Genomic DNA, 19,551 nt, shown 5'->3' with positions numbered 1-19,551 from the left:
GGCACATATAAGCCACAGCAAGATCTGGACGTGCCTGCTGACTCTGAAGCACCCTAGGCAGGGATGAGGACTCATTTCTGGCCCTTTATGCTGGGCTTAGCGGGGTCAGGCTCTCACTCTTTTTCTCCCATTCTAAGGGAATGATGTAGATAGAAGAAATAAATCGGTTCTTATCTAAGGAGAAGTTAGATCTTCTCGGTTTTTCTTTTTCTTTTCTTTTTTGGTAGTACTGGGGGGTGGGGGGGCCCGGGGGCTTTCTACTTCCAGGGTATACTCTCAGACCTATTTCATATTTTTTTTTGGAAACAAAGTCTTACTAAGTTTCTAAGACCCTCACTAAGCTGCTGAGGCTGGCTTTGAACCCGTGCAATGCTCCTGTCTCAGCTTCCCAAGTGTTGAGATTACAAGCGTGCGCCACCATGCCCAGTCTTTCTTTTTATTTTTACTTTTATTTATTTTTATTATATATATATATATATATATATATATATATATATATATATATAGTTTTTTTGGTGGTACTGGGATTTCTGGAAACCCTTCTACCTCCGGGCTACACTCCCAGACACCTATTTTTTTATATTTTTATTTGGAAACAGGGTCTCTTAAGCCAGCGCGGCTGTCTTCCAATCTGTGTGATCCTCCTGTCTCCGCCTCCCAAGCACAGGGATTACAAGCTTGCGCCATCACGCCCGGCTTTATTTTATATTTTTATGGTAATGGGGATTGAACCCAGGGGCATTCTACCTCCGAACTACACCCCCAGCCCTATTTTTTATTCTTTATTTTGCAACAAGGTCTCACTAAGTTGCAAAGGGCCTAAGTAGCTGAGGCTGGCAGAGAACTCATGATCTTCGGTCAACCTGTGATCCTCCTGTCTCAGCCTCCCAAGTACTGAGATTACAAGTATGCCCACAGGGTCTTGCTAAATTACCACGTGCTGGCCTGAAACCTGTGCTCCTCTTGCCTCAGTTTCCCAAGTACTTGGATTACTGGGATGAGCCACGCTGTTCCAGCCCACGTGCTTCTCTCAGGGCACCCAAGCAAAGGGGTGGTGGGGCGCCATGCTCCTCTGGGGGTTCCCAAGGCTGTCACCGCCACACTGAGCCCTCTCCCGGCCTTCCACAACCGCAGCGCGCTGCAGTCAGGCCACCGGGCTGGGGACTCGGGCCTGCAGGGCCTGGCGGGGGACCTGCCCGGAGGTTCCTGCATTGCTTGACCCAGGACATCCGAAGTCAGGGTGATGTGAATAGGCCCGATTTGGAACCGTGTGGAAGAGAACGAGCTGGAAGACCAGAGGTCGGAACAGCCCTGGCCCTCCAAGCTGTTCTGCTGCCAGAATCTCCCCACTGGCCCTCCAGGTGCTGCTCACTTCCGCCTGCAGCTGGCCCCCTGGGGACAGGGGAGGAAGCGGGGACGGGGGACACTGGCTGGGCTCCGCCCACACATCTGTGGGATGTCTCTTGGCATGCCGACCCCCCAGGAGGCAGGAAGTCTGTGGGCAGGTTGGATGTGCCGGCCCAGGGCTTCGGGGAGGGGCAGTGCAAGAGACAGGGTGTAAAGGGTTTGAGGTACCCAAGAGAGAGTGTGGGACAGCAGCCAGAGGCTGGGAGGGCCGGGACTCCTGCCAGGTATGGAGTGCCAGGCAGGATGTGGCGTCTAATCATTCCGCAATGCTTAGAAGATGAGGGAAACTGCGGTTCCGAGAGGTTAGGGACCTCATCAAGGTCTCACAGCTGCTGAGCCCAGGGCCCAAGCCAGCCCAGAGCCTCCAGCCAGACCTCTGCCCGCTAGCGGGTGCTGAAGGGGAGCAGGACAGTCGGAGGGTCAGAGAGGGGATATTCGCCTCCCTGACTAAATAGTGGTGCCCTTAAAGCTGGGCGTGGTGGCGCACGCTTGTAATCCCAGCCTTCGGGAGGCTGAGACAGGAGGATCTCGGTTCACGGACAGCTTCAGCTACTACTTAGTGAGGCCCTTTGCAACTCAGTGAGATCCTGTTTTAAAAGAAAGAATAAAAAATAGGGCTGGGAGTGTAGCTTGAAAGTAGAATGCCCCTGGGTTCCATCCCCAGTACTGCAAAACTAAAAACTAAAAAATAAAAAAAGTAAATAAATAGCCAGGCGTGGTGGTGCACGCTTGTAATCCCCGTGCTTGGGAGGCTGAGACAGGAGGATCGTGCAGGTTCGAAGCCAGCCTCAGCTACTTAGTGAGGCTCTCAGCAACTTATTGAGACCTTGTTTCTAAATAAAGTATAAAATAGGTCTTGGAGTGTAGCCCGGAGGTAGAAAGCCCCTGGGTTCCACCCCCAGAACCACCAAAAAATAAAAAATAAATAAATACGTACTGATGCCCTTAAATTCCTTCTTTTTTTTCCTTTTTTTTTGTGGTATTTGGGGTGGAACCCAGGGGCTTTTCTACCTCCGGACTATTCTTCCAGATTATTTTTTATATTTTATTTGGAAACAGGGTCTCACTAAGTAGGTGAGGCTGGCTTCGAACCTGCGTGATCCTCCTGTCTCAGCCTCCCAAGCGCGGGGATTACACGCGTGCACCACCACGCCTGGCTAAATTCCTTGTTTTCAGTTGATGTTTTTAGTGAGATACGTGGAACTTACAGCTAGGAATAATGCACAACTCTCTCACAGCCCCTTTACTCAGTGGTCACATTTTGCAAACCTATAATAGTGCAATATCACAACCCGAGTGTTGGCGACAACCCAACCCACCCATCTCATTCAGACCCCAGTCTTGGACTCCCGCGTGTTGTGTCAGGTTCTCTACACTTTCATCATAGAGGTAGTTCACTTCTTGTAATCCCAGTACTTGGGAGGCTGAGACAGGAGGATCGTGGTTCGCAGACAGCCAAAATTAAAGAAGAAAAAATAGGGCTGGGCCGGGCGTGGTGGCGCACACTTGTAATCCCAGTATTTGGGAGGCTGAGACAGGAGGATTGCACGGGTTCGAAGCCAGCCTCAGCTACTTAGTGAGGCTTTCAGCAACATAGTGAGACCTGTTTCCAAATAAAATACAAAATAGGTCTGGACCTGTAGCCCAAAGGTAGAAAGCCTCTGGGTTCCATCCCCAGAACCACAAAAAAAAAAAAAAAAAGAGTATAGCTCGGAGGTAGAATGACCCTGGGTTCTATCCCCAGTACCAATAAATAAATAAATAAATAAATAAATAAATAAATAAATAAATAAATAAATACGAACCCTCGTTGAGGGCAAGATGGGCTATCTGCCAGTTCTCCGGGTACCTCCTGATGAAGCGGTTCTCCCTGATAGGATCACACCTCTCTGCTGGCTTGTCGGCAGGAAGGATCGGTTGGGCGGTGCAGTGTGTTATTACTGCCACCTTGATATGCCCTCGAGGTGGGTGAACTCAGTTCAGCTAGCGTTAGACATGATTCAGAGCGTGAGTCATTCAGGAAAGAGGCACCCGGGGGACGGTGCTCTTCCCAGCGGCTCTGGGGAGTGGACGGCGCAGCCCTTCCTGGGCTCTCCGGGAAACAGCGCTGCGCATCCACCGGGGAGCGGAAAGCTCCTCCACGTGGCAGAGAACATTCATGCCAGAGTTAGGTTTCTCTGCCTTCAAAGCATAAGCTTGACCAGCCTACTACTTGGAACTGAGCCCAGGGTATGCTACCTCCGAGCTACATGCCCAGCCTTTTTATTATTTGATTGTTTATTTATTTATTTATTGTTGTGTTAGGGATTGAATCAGAGGGGTTTTACCCCCAGCTTTATTTTATTTTTTAAAATTTGGGAACAGGGCATTTGGGAGGCTGGGACAGGAGGATCCAGGTTTGAGGACAGCCTCAGCTACTTAGTGAGGCCCTTTGCAACTCAGTGAGACCCTGTTTCAAAATAAAGAATAAAAAATAGGGCTGGGGGTGTAGCTCAGAGGTAGAATGCCCCTGGGGTCTATCCCCAGTACTGAAGGAAAAAAAAAAAAAAAAAAAAAAGGAAACGAAAACAGGGTCTTTCTAGGTTGCTGAGAGCCTCAGCTAAGTTGCTGGGGTTTGAACCTGGGCTCCTGCTGTTTCAGCCTCCCAAGTACTAGGATTACAGGTATGCACCACCACAGCTGACTTTATCTTTGACTGTGTGTGTGTGTGTGTGTGTGTGTGTGTGTGTGTGTGTGTGTGTGTTACTGGGGGTGGAACCCAGGGGCTTTCTTTTCTTTCTTTTTTTTTTTTCTTTTGTGGTACTGGGGCTCCTGGAAGCCCTTCTACCTTCTACCTCCGGGCTACACTCCCAGACCTATTTTTTGTATTTTTATTTGGAAACAGGGTCTGGCCTCGAACCTGCGCACTCCTCCTGTTCCGTCTCCCAAGCGCGGGGATGACAAGCGTGCCCACCACGCCCGGCGCTGGAACCCAGGGGCTTTCTACCTCCAGGCTGTACTCCCAGACCTATTTTATACTTTACTTGGACACAGGGTCTCACTACGTTACCGGGAGCCTCACTCACTAAGTAGCTGAGGCTGGCTTCGGACCTGAGCGATCCTCCTGGCTCGGCCTCCCAAGCGCGGGGATCACAAGCGTGCGCCTGCCTCTTACCCTGTGCTGGGGTCACCTCCAGGAGGCCCCGTGTGGGGCGGCGCCCTGGCTCCTGTCCCCTGCCTAGGGACAGATGGCCCTGTCCCTCTCTCCCCCGCTGCGTGCCCTCTGTCAACCCCGTCCACGCTGCCTTGGCTGCAGCACCCTGGCTTTCTAAGGCCCCTCCTTCCTGTTCCTGGCCTGCCCTTCCCTGTTCTCTGCCCGGACGCACGGAGGCCTCTGCTTCCCCGAGTGGCCCCTGGCTCAGGGCCCGCGGGGAGCGCCCCGGCCCTCACCGTCAGCTCTCCTGGCTCGCCGGCATCCTTTGCCACCCTCTCTGCTCACGTTTCCCCCCTGGAAACTTCCTTCTTGCCTTTGCCTCCCCAAACCCTACCGAGACTGGCCTGACCCTCCTCCCCTGACAGCTTTCTTCTGTAGGTCTGGGCACTGACCGCGGCTGTGCGCGCGCATGCGCACACGCACAGTTTTTGCGGCGTTGAGGATGGAAGCTGGGCCTTTCGCATGCATCTACCACTGGGCCGCGCCCCCAGCCCGCATCACGGTATTTTGTTATCAGCTGACACCCCAGCCCCAGCTCTGCGGGGCAGACACGCGCTCCTAGGGCGGTGCTAGCCGCACCGGCAGGTGGCTCCTGCTTCCCCTGTGGAGGCTGCAAAGCTGGGGTCCAGGTGTCTGGGCCTCTCCCCGGGGCCCCCTCCCCGTGTGGCCCCTCTGCCTGTGTCCCTGTCCTGATCCCCTTTTCCAGACGACATTGGGACTTCCCTAAGGACCAAACTTTAGCATCATTACCTTTAGTTTTTTGGTGGTGTCAGGGATTGAACCCTTAGTTATACCTCCAGCCCTGTTTATTTATTTATTATTTATTTATTATTTTACAGGTCTGGGGATGGAACCCAGAGGCATTTGACCTCCGAGCTACACCCCCTGCCCTATTTTTTTATTCTTTATTTTGAAACCGGGTCTCACTGAGTTGCAGAGGGCCTCACTAAGTAGCTGAGGCTGTCTGCGAACTGTGATCCTCCCGAATGCTGGGATTACAAGCGTGCGCCACCACGCCCGGCTTTTTGTTTTGAAACAAGGTCTCATTAAATTACCAAGTGCTAGCCTCCAAGTATAGATGTATGCCGCCATACCTAATATTTTGTAATTGCCTTTTAAAATTTTTTATGTGGTATTGGACATTAAACCCGGGTCATCTTACCTCTAGATACACCCTTAGCCCTATTTCTATTTTTATTTAGAAACAGTGTCTCACCAGGTTAATGAATCTCACTACTTGCTGAGGCTGTCCTCGAACCTGCAATCCTCCATTCTCAGCCTCCCAAGTACTGGGATTACAGGTGTGTGCCACCACACCCGACTTACTGCCTTTTAAAAGACCCTGTACATACAGTCACATCCCGAGGGCCTGGGGTTAGGACTCGACACAGATCACAGGACACAATTCAACCCACACAGAACCCTCCTCTCCGCTTCTCCCCTGAGTTCCTGAAGGCCTCCACTTCCCAGGAATCTCTTGGTCTGGGTTCAAATTCTGCCTCTCCGGTATCCCTTGGGAGAGGTACGTGAGCCGTCCGCGCCTGCAGAACAAGACTCTCTGGCTGGCTCTGTGGAGCCCAGGCAGAACTTTCCCATGATGGGAGACGCGAGTGCTGACTGTCAGTCGCATGTGGCTTCTGAGCGCCTGAAACGTGGCCACTGTGACTGAGGAGCTGAATAGAAATGTTAATGATTGGAACTTAAGTGGCCACGAGGCGAGCCTGGCGCCCCAGGGGCCTCAGCCTGTCCCGGAGTATTCCTACACGAGACCCTGCCATCCTCCGTCCTGGCTGCCAGACCACCGCGGTCTTCTCTGCCAGGAATTCCAAAAGGTACCCAGGCTCACGTGATCTTATCTCCCCCGGTTCTCCTCCTCTTCCGCCCCACTGAAGGGAGTCCCTGGGGGAAGTGGGGTGCATCCTGGGACCTCTGCTTCCCTCCAGCCGGTTCCACTGTCCCTCTAAGAAGGCTCCGTCCGCTTCTCCTTCTCTCAGCCCCTCCCACTAATCCAGGTGGCCGCCTGCCCTGGATTACTTCAAAGCCTGGGTCACAGACTCCAGCTTTGTGACCCAGCCCTGCCCGGGCTTAGTGCCCTCAAGGGCTTCCTGCTGCCCTCAGGCCTCAGCAGAAAAGGCCAGCCGCCTTCTCTGGCCCCAAGGCCTCCTCCTCCTTTTTTTCTGGAAGCCTTATTTATTCATTTGGTAGTGGGGATGGAATCCCGGGACATTCTACCTCTGAGCTACACTCGCAGCCCTCTTCATTTTTTTTTTCTTTTTAAATTTTGAAACAGGGTCTTGCTAAATTGTTGAGGCCAGCCTTAACCCTGTGATCCTCTTGACTCAGCCTCCCAATCACGAGGATTATAGGCATGTACCGGCACACCCAGCAAGACTCATTCTTTCTTACCCCTGGGCCTTTGCAGAGATCTGATCTCTCTGCCTCAAAAAGATTCCCTTCTTAGGGATAAGTCCTGCTCCTATTTCCCATTTTCCCTAGAACATCTTTTTCTCCAGGACGCCTTCTCAGGTAGAACTGTGTATTGCCTGTCTCGGCATCCCAGAGGCCCCTCCAAGTCCTGTTTTTCTTTCTTTCTTCCTTTTGTACTGGGGATTAAGCCCAGGGGCATTCTATCACTGAACTATATCCCCAGACTTTTAATTAATTAATTAATTACAGTTTTTGCAGGTACTGGGGATGGAACCCAGGGGCATTGTATCTCCGAGTTACAGCCCCAGCCCTATTTTTTGTTCTTTATTTTGAAACAGGGTCTCACTGAATTACTAAGTAGCTGAGGCTGTCCGTGAACTGCGATCTTCCTGTCTCAGCCTCCCGATGCTGGTATTAGAAGCGTGCGCCACCCCAGCTTTTTTTTTTTTTTTTGGTGGTACTGGGGTGGAACCCAGAGGCTTCCTACCTCCGGGCTATACTCCCAGACTTTTCTTATATTTTATTTGGACACAGGGTCTCACTAAGTTGCTGAGAGCCTCACTAAGTAGCTGAGGCTGGCTTTGAACTCGTGAGATCCTCCTGTCTCCGCCTCCCAAGCGCGGGGATCACAAGCGTGCGCCACCACGCCCGGCTTCCCCTCCCCCCCTTTAAAATTTTATTTTGAGACACTTGCTAGCTTCGAATTTGTGATGCCCCTGCCTGAACCTTCCCTCGCCTCGGCCTCTGAAGTTGCTGAGAATACACCCTGCTCGGTAAGTACCATTTTTTCCTTTTTTTTTTTTTTTTTTTTTGGTAGTGGGCATTCAACCTCTAGCCTACGCCCCAGCCCTTGCCGTTCTGAGATGTGGTCTCGCCAGATGAGGCCCGCGGGCCTCCTCTCTCAGCCTCCCGAGTCCTGCGCTCCGGGCTGGTCTTCCTTCTTCACACCACGCCGGGTCCAGTCTCTAAATGTTTAGCCCACAGGGTCTGGAGTTCCCTGGCGGCCACTTTCATTCTAGCGGGAAGAATCAAAAAGGAAAGGGACCTAGGGACGAAGAAACGCGAACGGCGGACCCGGAAGCTAGCCGGCGGAGGCCGGCCAGACAGCGGCTCGGGGCAGGACGCCCAGCCGGCCGGCCGGGCGGGGCGCGGCGCCGTCTGCGCCTGCGCAAGGGCCGACGGGGGCGCGGCGGGGCGGGGCGAGCGAGGCCCCGCCCCCGGCCCCGCCCCCGCGGCTCGCGCGCTGGCCGGCAGCATGGCGGCGGCGGCGGCGGGCGCCCCTCCGCCGGGTCCGCCGCAGCCGCCTCCGCCTCCGCCGCCGGCGCCCGAGGAGTCGTCGGACAGCGAGCCCGAGGCGGAGCCCGGCTCCCCGCAGAAGCTCATCCGCAAGGTGTCCACGTCGGGCCAGATCCGCCACAAGGTGAGCCGCGGCGCCCCTCGCCGGCGCCCGCAGCGAGGCCGGGCCTGCCGGCGGCCGCCCAGGCCCGCGGCGCGGGTGCCCGGGCGCGGCGTCGGGGGCGGCGCGGGCCCCGGAGCTCCGCCCGGCCCCGGCGGGCCTGCACCCCGCGCCCGCGGGCCGGGCCCCCGCTCCCGCCCGCCCGCCTGCGCCGCCGCGGGCTCCGAACTCCCGGCCGCCGGCGTCGGGCGCAGAAGGACGCAGGTCCTTCTGCAGGAGGAAAGCTGCACCCTTTGTTTTCCCGCCGTGGTTCCCGTTAGAGACGCCGCGCCTTTGCCCGGCGAGCCCTCCCCGTTGGAGCGGCCGAGGCAGGTGGCTGGCAGGTGGCTCGCAGCAGGTTGCCGCCGCGGGCAGCCCGGCTGGCGTGGGCTTTCTCATGCTGCGGCAGTGCGCTGTCCCTCCCGGGCCGGTTGGTGCCCTGTGGGAGCCATGTCCTGTCTTCTGTCCGCCTCTGATACCAGGGATGGAGGAACCTTAGGTCCTAACGTGTTAAAAACAAGCGTGTTGTGGAGCGCCTCCGTTATCCAGCAGATACCATCAGCTACCTGGATTATTCCCGGCATAACAGCAGTGGCCGCAGTGTCGATACCGGGGATAAGAAGTTGGCAGTTCTTACGTGCTTACTGTGTGCCGACCCTTTTCTTGGGTTAGCTTTAGGCGCTTTACATGGGTTAACTCATCTACTTAACTCATTTAGCGCTGGTGATACGCCAGTGAGTTGTGGGTTATCCATTACCCCGGTTTCATGGAATAGGAAACCGAGGTGGAGAGGTTACCCAGAGTGTCGCGGGCAGTAAATATGGATCTGGAGTTGAACCGTGGTCAAAATCCCAAGATGGAGAGCAGTTTCCCCATCTAGATGCACAGGTCTAGTGGAGAGATGGGCACCGAGATGCTCCAGGAAGCAGGGATGGAGATGCCTGCTTTAAGGTGGGCTACTGAGGGATGCGGTGTACCAGGTTGGGGGGAGGGTCTGGTGTTCCTGACATTGGGGTGTCGCGGCTGCACGTTGGGGCATGTGTGGGGATGGTCAGAAGTGGAGGCTGCAGATGGATCAGGTTGAAAGAATCTGGAAGAGGCTGGAAAGGTAGATCAGGTGGGGTTTTGAAGGACCACCTCCATTGGAAGGGTTGGCCTTTTGGCCTTGGCCAAGAGGGAAGGATGAGGGTCATTCCAAGTATGGGCGTGGCCATCAGATGTGCTTCAGGAGGATGTCCAGGGACCGCTAGATGCTGCAGATAGCAGCTGCTCTTTCGCTTGCCTGGTGCTCCCGGTAGATCTGTGTCTTACAAGTGTGATTCAGATCAAGATTAAGCTGGGCGTGGTGGCGCAGGCTTGTAACCCCAGCATTTGGGAGGCAGAGACCGGAGGATCGCAGTTCGCGGACAGCCTCCGCTACTTAAGCCAGGCTCTTGGCAACTCAGTGAGATCCTGTTTCAAAATAAAGAATAAAAAATGGGGCAGGAGTAGCTTGGAAGAAGAATGTCCCTGGGTTCCATCCCCAGTACTGGAAAAAAAAATCAAGATCATGGTGAGAAAGGTGTGACTCCTGAGATTTTAGAGTGAGTCCAGAATTCAGTTCTTTAGGAAGTGGGTTTTCTTCTTTTTTTTTTTTTTTTTTTTTGTGGTACTGGGATTGAGCCTAGGGGCATTCTGTGCCAAACTACACTCCCAGCAGCCCCCTCCTTTAAAAACAATTTTTTTTTTGAAACAGGGTCTCACTAGGTTATGAAAACCTCACTACTTACTGAAGCTGTCTTTGAACCTGGGATTCTCGAGTCTCAGCCTCCCAAGTATTAGAACTACAAGCGTGGGCCACCAGGGCTCAGGAGGTGGTTTTTTCTCCCCTTTAGCTTTTTCTCCCCTAAAACAATAGCTGCTCTACCAGCTGTTGTAATTGAGGGGGAGTGGTGAGGACAGTGTTCAAAATACACCCCGAGGACTTGGATTTCGGGATACAGCCACATCTGCTGTACAGAGAGCTCCAGGCTGACTTTTCTTCTGGGTTTGAGAGATTGTCAGAATGTGGCAAATGTGCCTTACTGTGTGTGTGTGTGTGTGTGTGTGTGTGTGTGTGTGTGTGTGTGTGCAGTAGCTCCCTTCTGTAGTCGAGAAGCCATTCACAAAATCCCTCCGGCATATGTGGTACATAATAGAAATGTCCAAATGATATGGGCTGTCATTTTGGGTTCCCAAAGAAACAACCCACTCTACGTATTTAAGCCGGGGGAGTGGCTGCATGGGTGCTGGAGGACTGATGCGGCAGACTGCGGACAGTGAGGCAACCCAGGTGAAGCAAGGAGCAGGAAGCCGCCGCACCCCAGGCCAGGCGCCCGGAGGAGGTGGGGATCCACCTCGGAGACGTACAGCTGCCGCCACAGACACCCCGCCCCTCCTGCCAGGGAGCCCGGCCTGCAGGGTCACCCCCTCTGCCATTGGAACTGAGCAGAAGACAAGGAATGGCTCTGAGACAAGCTGGCCCAGGACCAGTTTGCAAAGAATTAGTCTAGTGGAGGCTTGAGCTGTCTTAATTTAGAGGAGGGGAAATAAAGGGAAGAACCTTTTTTTTTTTTTTTTTTTTTGCGGTACTGGGGATGGAACCCAGGGTCATTCTACCCCTGAGCTACACCCCTGGTCCGATTTTTTAGTTTATATTTTTTGAAACAGGGTCTCACTGAGTTGCGAGGGGCCTCGCTAGGTAGCTGAGGCTGTCCGCAAACCGCGATCCTCCCGAATGCTGGGATTACAGGTGTGCGCCACCACGAGTTAGGGAAGAATCTTTTTTTTTTTTTTTTTTTCGGGTCTGGAGGTGGAACCCAGGGACATTTGACCTCCGAGCTATGCCCCCTGCCCTATTTTAATTTTTTATTTGGAAACAGGGTCTCAGTAAGTTGTGGAGGGCCTCGCTAAGTAGCTGAGGCTGTCTGCGAACCACGATCCTCTGGTCTCAGCCTCCTGAATGCTGGGATTATAGCGTGCACCCATGCCTGGCTGGGGAAGAATTTTTTGATGGTGTTTTGTAAATTTTAGTGTGTAGACACATCCCCTGGAGACAGACATCAGTTGTGGTTGAGGAGACCTGGGTGGGACTTTAGAAACGCATTTCTAACACGCTCTGAAGGGTGTCGGTACTATTGATCCCTAGAACACACCTTGAGAAACTGGATTTTTTTTTGGTACTAATAGTTGAACCCAGATGCCTTCTATCTCTAAGCTACACCCCAGTCCAATTTTATTTTTATGTGGAAACAGGGTCTTGCTAGGTTGATGAGAGTCTTACTACTTGTTGAGGCTGTCCTCAAACCTGCAATCCTCCTGTCTCAGCCTCCCAAGTACTGGGATAACAGATGTGTGTCATCACACCTGGCTGAGAAACAGGATCTTATGGCATTTATTAAAGAGAAGTCTTACCAAGTTACAAATAAATCTTTAGGTTATAAAGGGTTTTTTTTTTTTTTTTTTTTGGTGGTACTGGGGTTCCTGGAAACCTTTCTACTTCCGGGCTACACTCCCAGACCTATTTTATACTTTTTAAAATTTGGAAACAGGGTCTCTTAAGCCAGAGAGAGACTGGCTTCGAACCTCCTGTTTCCGCCTCCCAAGCATGGGGATTATGCCCGGCTATAAAGTGTTTTTAAAACTTTTCTTTAGCTGGGCGTGGCAGCACACGCTTGTAATCCCAGCATTCGGGAGGCTGAGACCAGAGGATCATGTTTGCTGGACAGCCTCAGCTACTTAGGCTCTCTGCAACTTAGTGAGACCCTGTTTCAAAATAAAGAATTAAAAAAAAGGCAGGGGTGGAGTCAAATCCCCCTGGGTTCCATCCCTAGACTCGCAAAAGAAAAAAAAAAAAAAAGAAACAATCAAAACTTTCCTTCAAGCCTTCAGTGAGAGTTCGAGGTGTGGAATTGGGCTGTTTATAGGTATCTCGTGCATGTGTGATGTTTTGTGTGTTTAAACTTTAGAGTTGCATCTGCCCTCGGCAGACACACGGCTTTATTTCTATTTCCCGACCACAATACACAGTGGCGACTTTAGGACCACATAGAAGAGTGGAATAAAGAAAATGCAGCGAGTATACTGGCTGGTAAACTCACAAGCACAGTCTTCTGAAGTCTGAGTAAAGAACAGTGTAATTCTGTGAAGCCATCAGTTTAGATAAAGCAAATTTATTTAAAAGTTTCTAAAAGGTTAACACATTTTTTGGATATGAGGGTGGCAGTGCTTTTATTCTGGTTTCATATTTAAACAAAGCATTTTTTCCATTGTAAAAGGAAGAAATGAAGACTAACAGAAAATGGGTAAAAAAGTTCCCTCTTTATTTTCAGTGCTTGAACTCAGTGGCATTCTACCTCTGAGCCGCACCTCCAGCCCGTTTTATTTATTTATTGTTTTTGTGGTGCTGGGATTGAACCCAGAGGCATTCTGCTTCCAAGCTATACCCTCAGCTCCTGTTATTTTTTGTTTTCTGACACAGGGTCTTGCTACTTTACCAAGGCTGCCCGCGGACCTGCCATCCTCCTGTCTCAGCCTCCCAAGGACTGAGATAACAGGTTTATACCACCATGCCTGGCAGATTCAGGTTTTTTTCTTTTTCTTTTTTTTTTGTTTTTGTGGTACTGGGAATTGAACCTAGAGGTACTCTACCATTGAGCTATGCCTCCAGCCTGATTTTATTTCTTATTGGGAAACAGGGTCTCACTAGGTTGATGAGAGCCTCATCGCTTACTGAGGCTGTTCTTCGACCTGCGATCCTCCTGTCTCAGTCTCCCAAGGACTGGGATTACATGCCTGGCTCCAGGTTCAAGTTTTAAGACTTGAAAAACCCAGCTTTTTTTTTTTTTTTTGCTTTTTTTTGGGTCTGGGGATGGAACCCAGGGGCATTTGACCTCCAGGCTACACCCCTTGCCCTATTTTTTTATTCTTTATTTTGAAACAGGGTCTCACTGAGTTGCAGAGGGCCTCACTAAGTAGCTGAGGCTGTCCCCGAACCGCGATCCTCCAGGTCTCAGCCTCCGGAATGCTGGTATTACAAGCGTGTGCCACCATGCCTGGCTTGAAAACCCCAGATTTATGGGATGTCATTCATTTAAACAAGTGTCCGGGCGTGGTGGCGCACAGGAGGATCACACAGGTTCGAAGCCAGCCGCGCTGGCTTAAGAGACCCTGTTTCCAAATAAAAAAAAATATAAAATGGGTCTGGGAGTGTAGCCCAGAGGTAGAAGGGCTTCCAGGAACCCCAGTACCACCAAAAAAAAAAAAAAAAAACAAACAAACAAAAAAAAAACACCTAAACACTGTGTGGCCGAGTGGTTTTTACATATTCACAGTTGTGCAGTTGCCACCACAATCAGTTTTAGAACATTTCACCACCCCATTTCCTCCCAGCTTCCTCAAACCTAATCTATTTTCTGTCTATGTATTTGCCGTTTCTGGTCTATTTATAGAAATGGAGTTATACAATGTGTGGTCTTTTTTTTTTTTTTTGTGGTACTGGGGGTGGAACCCAGGGGCTTTCTACCTCCGGCTGTACTCCCAGACCTAGTTTATGTTTTATTTGGAAACAGGGTCTCACCAGGTTGCTGAGAGCCTCAGTAAGCAGCTGAGGCTGGCTTTGCACCTGCCGATCCTCCCGGGTCAGCCCCTCAAGTGCGGGAGGACAATGTGTGGTCTGTAGTGTTGGGTTCTTTCATTTATCATATTTTCAAGGCTCTTCTTTCTATTGCTGAATAGCACCCAGCGTAGGACTGCTGCACTTGAGTCATTTGTCAGTTGATGAAGATTTGTTACTCCTTTTTTTTGGTATTGGGGATCAAACCCAGAGACATTTTACCTCCAAATTGCACACCCAGCTCTATTTTATTTTATTTTTATTTTTGTTTTTATTTTTTGGTACCGGGGATTGAATCCAGGGGCATTCTACCTCCAAGCAACCCCCCCAGTCCCATTTCATATCTTATTTGGAAACAGGGTCTTACTAGGTCACTGAGAGCCTTGCTAAGGTGCCGAGGCTGGCTTTGAACCTGCCATCCTCCTGTCTCAACCTCCCAAGTACTGATATTATAAGCATGAGCCACCACGCCTGGCTTCTGTTTGATTTTGAAATCCGTCTCACGAGGTTGCTGAGGGCCTTGCTAAGTTGCTGAGGCGGGTTGTGAACCTGTGATCTTCTGCCTTAGCCTCCCAAGTAGTGGGGTATAGGCAGGCTCCGTACTGGGCTGACATTTGTTATTTCTACTTTTAAGCTGTTCTGTGAGTGCCGATGCACATGTTTTATGTGGGTATGTTTTCCTTTCCCTTGAGCATATCCCTGGGGTGCAGCGACGTTGTGAGGAGCTTCTGGTTTGTCTTACGAAGCCACCGCACCATTTCACATTCACCACTTTTATTCTCTCCGGCAAATACGAGGAAGGTCAAGATTTCTCCAGATCCTTGCCAGCACTTGTTATTATTTGTCTTTTTGATTATAGCTATCCTAGTATGTGTGAAGTGATAAAATTTTTTTTTTTGTGTGTGTGTGTGGGGGGGTACTGGGAATTGAACTTAGGGTCATTCTACCTCCGAGCTACACCCTCAACTCTTTTTTTTATTGTGTAAAAACAGGGTTTCACTAGGTTACCAACAGCCTCACTAAGCTGCTGAGGCTGGCTTCGAACCTGCGACCTTCCTGTCTCAGCCTCCAAGTACTGGGATTACAAGCGTGTGCCACTACTCCCAGCTAAAAGTATTTTTTAAAAAACTTTATTTAGAGCCGGGCGTGGTGGCGCACGTTTGTCATCCCTGCGCTTAGAAGGCTGAGACAGGAGGATCGCACAGGTTCGAAGCCAGCCACAGCTACTTAGTGAGGCTCTCAGCAACCTAGTGAGACCCTGTTTCCAAATAAAGTATAAAATAGGCCTGGGAGTATAGCTCGGAGGTAGAACGCCCCTGGGTTCCACCCCCAGTACCACACACACAAACACGCACACACACACACAAAACCCACCCAACCAAACAAACAAAAATCCCCTTGGTTTCTTCATCTACAAAAGGGGAAAATACTAGTTTGGGGGTTGAATGTGATGATAGTAAAAGTGCTAGCTGTGTGTTCCTGAGCATTGGTTTCCCTACCTGTAAAACTGGAGTGATAGTACTAGTTCTCATCGCTTTAAAATAGAACCAATAACTTGTAGAATCAACGGGACGGTCTCTGAAGAGCGCTCGGCCCAGGGCCTGCCGTGGAGTAGTCACCAAGTGGCTGCTGTCCATCGTTGCTGTCTCTGTTCACTTTGTAAGTCCTGCTTGGGAGTCATTCTCCTGACCACATCCTCCTCCTGCTCAAGTGGGTCTGCTGAATATCTATCTCTGGCAGCCAGAAGAGAGAGAGAGAAAAAAAGAAAAAACCCAAACAAACTTGGCTGAAAACATTCATTGGCCATCCTTGAAGGAACTCATTAACTTACTGAGTATCGGGGGGCGAGGGCTCATTTGACTCCACGAGTACTTGCTATTTTGGCCTGGGTGAGTGCTGAGCCAGGCAAACAGCCTGGAGTGCTAGAGCTAGCAGTGCAGACATGTCGGTGTGAGAGCCGCACGGTAAAAGTGAAGGGGCTGGAGTGTCCAGGGCGCTGGCCCTGCTCCCAGGAAGGGCTGTGAAGGGTTTCTTGAGGAAGTGACCGTCCTGCTGAGTGGAGTGGCCTTGGGGGTGAGGGGCTGGGCGGGGCGGCCCGTGGCTCAGCGAGCCTGCCTTTTGGTCCCGCTCTTGACTTTGGAATCCGGTGGAGATGGTGGTGGGAACAGTGTCTCCTCCAAGTCTGGGCGTCCTAGAACCTCAAATGTGACCTCCAGAGTCTTTGCAGATATAACTAATTAAGGGTCTTGAGAGATAGTGGTCCTGAATCCAGGGTAGACGCTGACGTCTGATGTCTTTATGAAGGAAAGAGATGTGGACACAGACGTGGCTGTGCTCAGAGCTGGCGCACAGTTGTGCTGTCCAGAACCAAGAAGTGCCTGGCCTTGGACCTGCGATCTTCCTTCCCCAGCCTTCTGAGCTAGGATTCAGCCACCTCACCGCTCACGTGAAGATTCTGCAACTGAAAAAATGTAACAAAATTAAGTCATCACAGGAAGGGCAGATTAGACACAGCTGAAAAAACTTAGTGACCCAGGAGGCTAGTGCAAAAGAAAACACCCGCAAGGAAGCCTGGATAAGTGCGTCGCAGAGCGGAGCATCTGAGCGAGGGTAGGGGACGGGGCTGGTGTGTTGTGTGTAGATCGTCACAGATGGTTCATAAGGCCTGGTCTGTATTAATTGTTATAGAGAGGGGAGGTGAGAGGAAATTGAGCAGAGACAGTGCTTGAAAAGTACTGTGAGAATTTCCCACAACTTCATGCAAGGCACCGTCCACAGATGCGCTGGCACTGAGAAGCAGGGGCCACCCAGTCACCCCAGGGCAGGACGCTGGAACCCGCACGGGAGCACGCGGCTCGAGACAGCCAGAGATGGCCCTCCAGAGCAAATGTCCACTGCTAGCTGTGTTTGGAGCGGAAGCCATTTCTACTGACCAGAAGTCAGTAGAAATTTAGGTGTGCAGGGAAACTGAATGATCCCAGGATTCTTTATGCAGCAAGAAGATCCCTCAGAGATGAAGTTGAAATAGACATTGGACTTTACTTTTTGGTACTAGGAGATTGAACCCAGGGGATAGTCCACCTCTGAGCTACTCCCCTAGCCTATTTTATTTTTACTTTGGAACAGGGTCTTGCTAGGTTGCTGAGGGCCTTGCTAAGCTGCTGAGGCTGTCCTCAAACCTGTGATCCTCCTGTCTCAGCCTCTCAAGGAGATTATATGTGATTATAGGCTTGAGCCACCACGCTCAGCTGACATTTTCAAATAAAGACCAAAGGGTTATTGACTGGAACATCCGTTGTCTTTGGGTTTGAAATGTGTGTAGAGTTAGAACACATGACAACAGTGTCCTGTGAGCCCAGAGGGCGGAAAGCTTTCCTAAGGCCATGCGTTTCCAGAAGAGGACAGAGAGCCAGTGAGTGTTGGGCAAGCCAGGGACATGTGCTGTCATGATCACACACTGTGTCATGGCGGGGCCAAGAGGCGGGAAGAATGTAAAAACAAATTCTAAGCTGAAAGAAGGCAAGAAAGGATAGAGAAGTGGGCTGAATGGCAAACAGACAGTAAGTCAGTGACTTAAATCCCAAAATATCAGTAATCCCATTAAATGTAAGTGGATTTAAGTACTCCAATTAAAAGGCGGATTGTGAGACTGAATATGAAAACAAAACCCGACCAGGTTATTTAAAAGGCACATTTAAAATGAAGATACAAGAGATTGCAAACAAAGAAAAGGGGAAAGTATTATGCAAAGACTAGCCAGAAAGCCAGGCGTGGTGGTGCACGCTTGTAATCCTAGTGCTTGGGAGGCTGAGAAAGGAGGATCGCACAGGTTCGAAGCCAGCCTCAGCTACTTAGTGAGGTCCTGTTTCCAAATAAAGTATAAAGTAAGTCTGGGAGTATAGCCTAGAGGTAGAAAAGCCCCTGGGTTCCACCCCCAGTACCACAAAACAAACAAAACAAAAACTAGCCAAAACAAAGTTGATGTAGCTATTTTTAATATTGAAGTAGGCCAAGGCCAAAATTATCATCAGAGATAAAGATATGGTAAAAGGTTCACACAGATGCAGTCATTTAAGATAAGTATGTAGTAACTTACTTCAGAATACATGAAAGGAAAATTAACTGTAGTAGATATTTAAAAAATCTATACTTATACTGGGATTTGTATTTTATTTATTTATCTATTTTTTGCACTGGGAATTGTACTAGGGGAATTCTTCCTCTGGACTAAACCCTCAGTCCTTTTAATTTTTTTTTAATTTTCGAAACGGCCTCACTAAGTTGCTGAGGTTGGCTTGAACCTCTTGTCTCAGCTTCCCAAGTACTGGGATTACAGGCACGTACTACTGTGGCTGGCTCTTAGGGGGATGTTTTAATACACCTGTCTCAGATTTTATTGTTAGAAGTAGAAGAGAAAATTAGTTAAGAAGTAGAAGGTTCAAACATGAGACCTGAATCTTGCGCGATGGACGTACACCGAGAGAACCCTGAGCCTGACAGTGTGGAGTCTCACCCGTGTGCCGGCGCTGTCGGGATTCACTGCGGGCTCTTCTCAAGGCAACTCTCAACAACTATTTTTTTTTTTTTTTTTTTTTTTTTGTGGCACTGAGAATTGAACCCAGGGGCATTCTACTTCCAAGCCTCACCCCAGACCCATTTTACTTCTCATTCGGAAACAGGGTCTCACTAGGTTGGTGAAGAGTTTCACTACTTGCTCAGGCTGTCCTCGAACCCGTGATCATCCTGTCTCAGCTAACCAGTACTAAGATCACAAGTGTGCCTCATCACACCCGGCTTCTCAACAACTTTTGCGGATTAAAATTACACATAGTATGCTCTCTGATAACAGTGGAATTATACCAGAAATTAATAAAAAACCCTGATGTATTGGGAACTTAAGAAGTCTATTTCTTTTTTGTGTGTGGTACTAGAGACTTAACTCAGGGGCACTCTACCATTGAGGCACTTTATTACTGTTATTATTTTAATTTTAATTCTGAGACAGGACCTAGCTGAGATGCCAAGGCTGGCTCCCAATTTGCCATCTCCTGCCTCAGCCTTCCCAGTAACTGGGATGACACCTGTGTCCCGCTACTCCGAGCTGGGAATCTACTGCTCAGTAACTTATCTGTCAGAGAGACCTGGAAAAGACTTGGAGTTGAGTGACAGCACTGGGATAGCAACTCTGAGTTGAATGAAAAGCTAACGGGATATAGCTAACGTCATGTCTAGAGGGAAATTTGTAGCATTAAATGTTTATGGTAGAAAAGAAGACATAGTAGAAAATACATGAAAATGAAGTGGTCAGAAGAATTGCAATAGAAACTCAAAGAAAAGAAATGAGGGCAATAGCTTAAAAGAATGAAAGATGAAGAAGACCGGGTCAGGGCTGGTCAGACAGCCTATTGATTCAGGAGAGGAAGGACTGGGAGGGAGAAGGGGGGAAGGCTAATAACT

The 19,551-nt window shown here is 50.3% G+C and overlaps 1 protein-coding gene across 2 annotated transcripts in view; it reads left to right on the top strand.

Moving 5' to 3' along the window:
• Nucleotides 1-8,294: 8,294 nt before the first annotated feature.
• Nucleotides 8,295-19,551, top strand: part of DGKD (diacylglycerol kinase delta) — a gene marked incomplete at its 3' end in the record, with an annotated part of 98,237 nt that continues 86,980 nt past the window's right edge. For both annotated transcript variants that reach the window (XM_080690220.1, XM_080690219.1), the window contains exon 1: nucleotides 8,295-8,447. The remainder of the gene's footprint in view (nucleotides 8,448-19,551) is intronic.

This window comes from Muscardinus avellanarius (genome assembly GCF_963383645.1).
Source record: "Muscardinus avellanarius genome assembly, chromosome: 2".
NCBI lineage: Eukaryota > Metazoa > Chordata > Mammalia > Rodentia > Gliridae > Muscardinus > Muscardinus avellanarius.
Note: the sequence above shows the minus strand (reverse complement) of the source record. Positions and strands in the feature narration are given on the sequence as shown.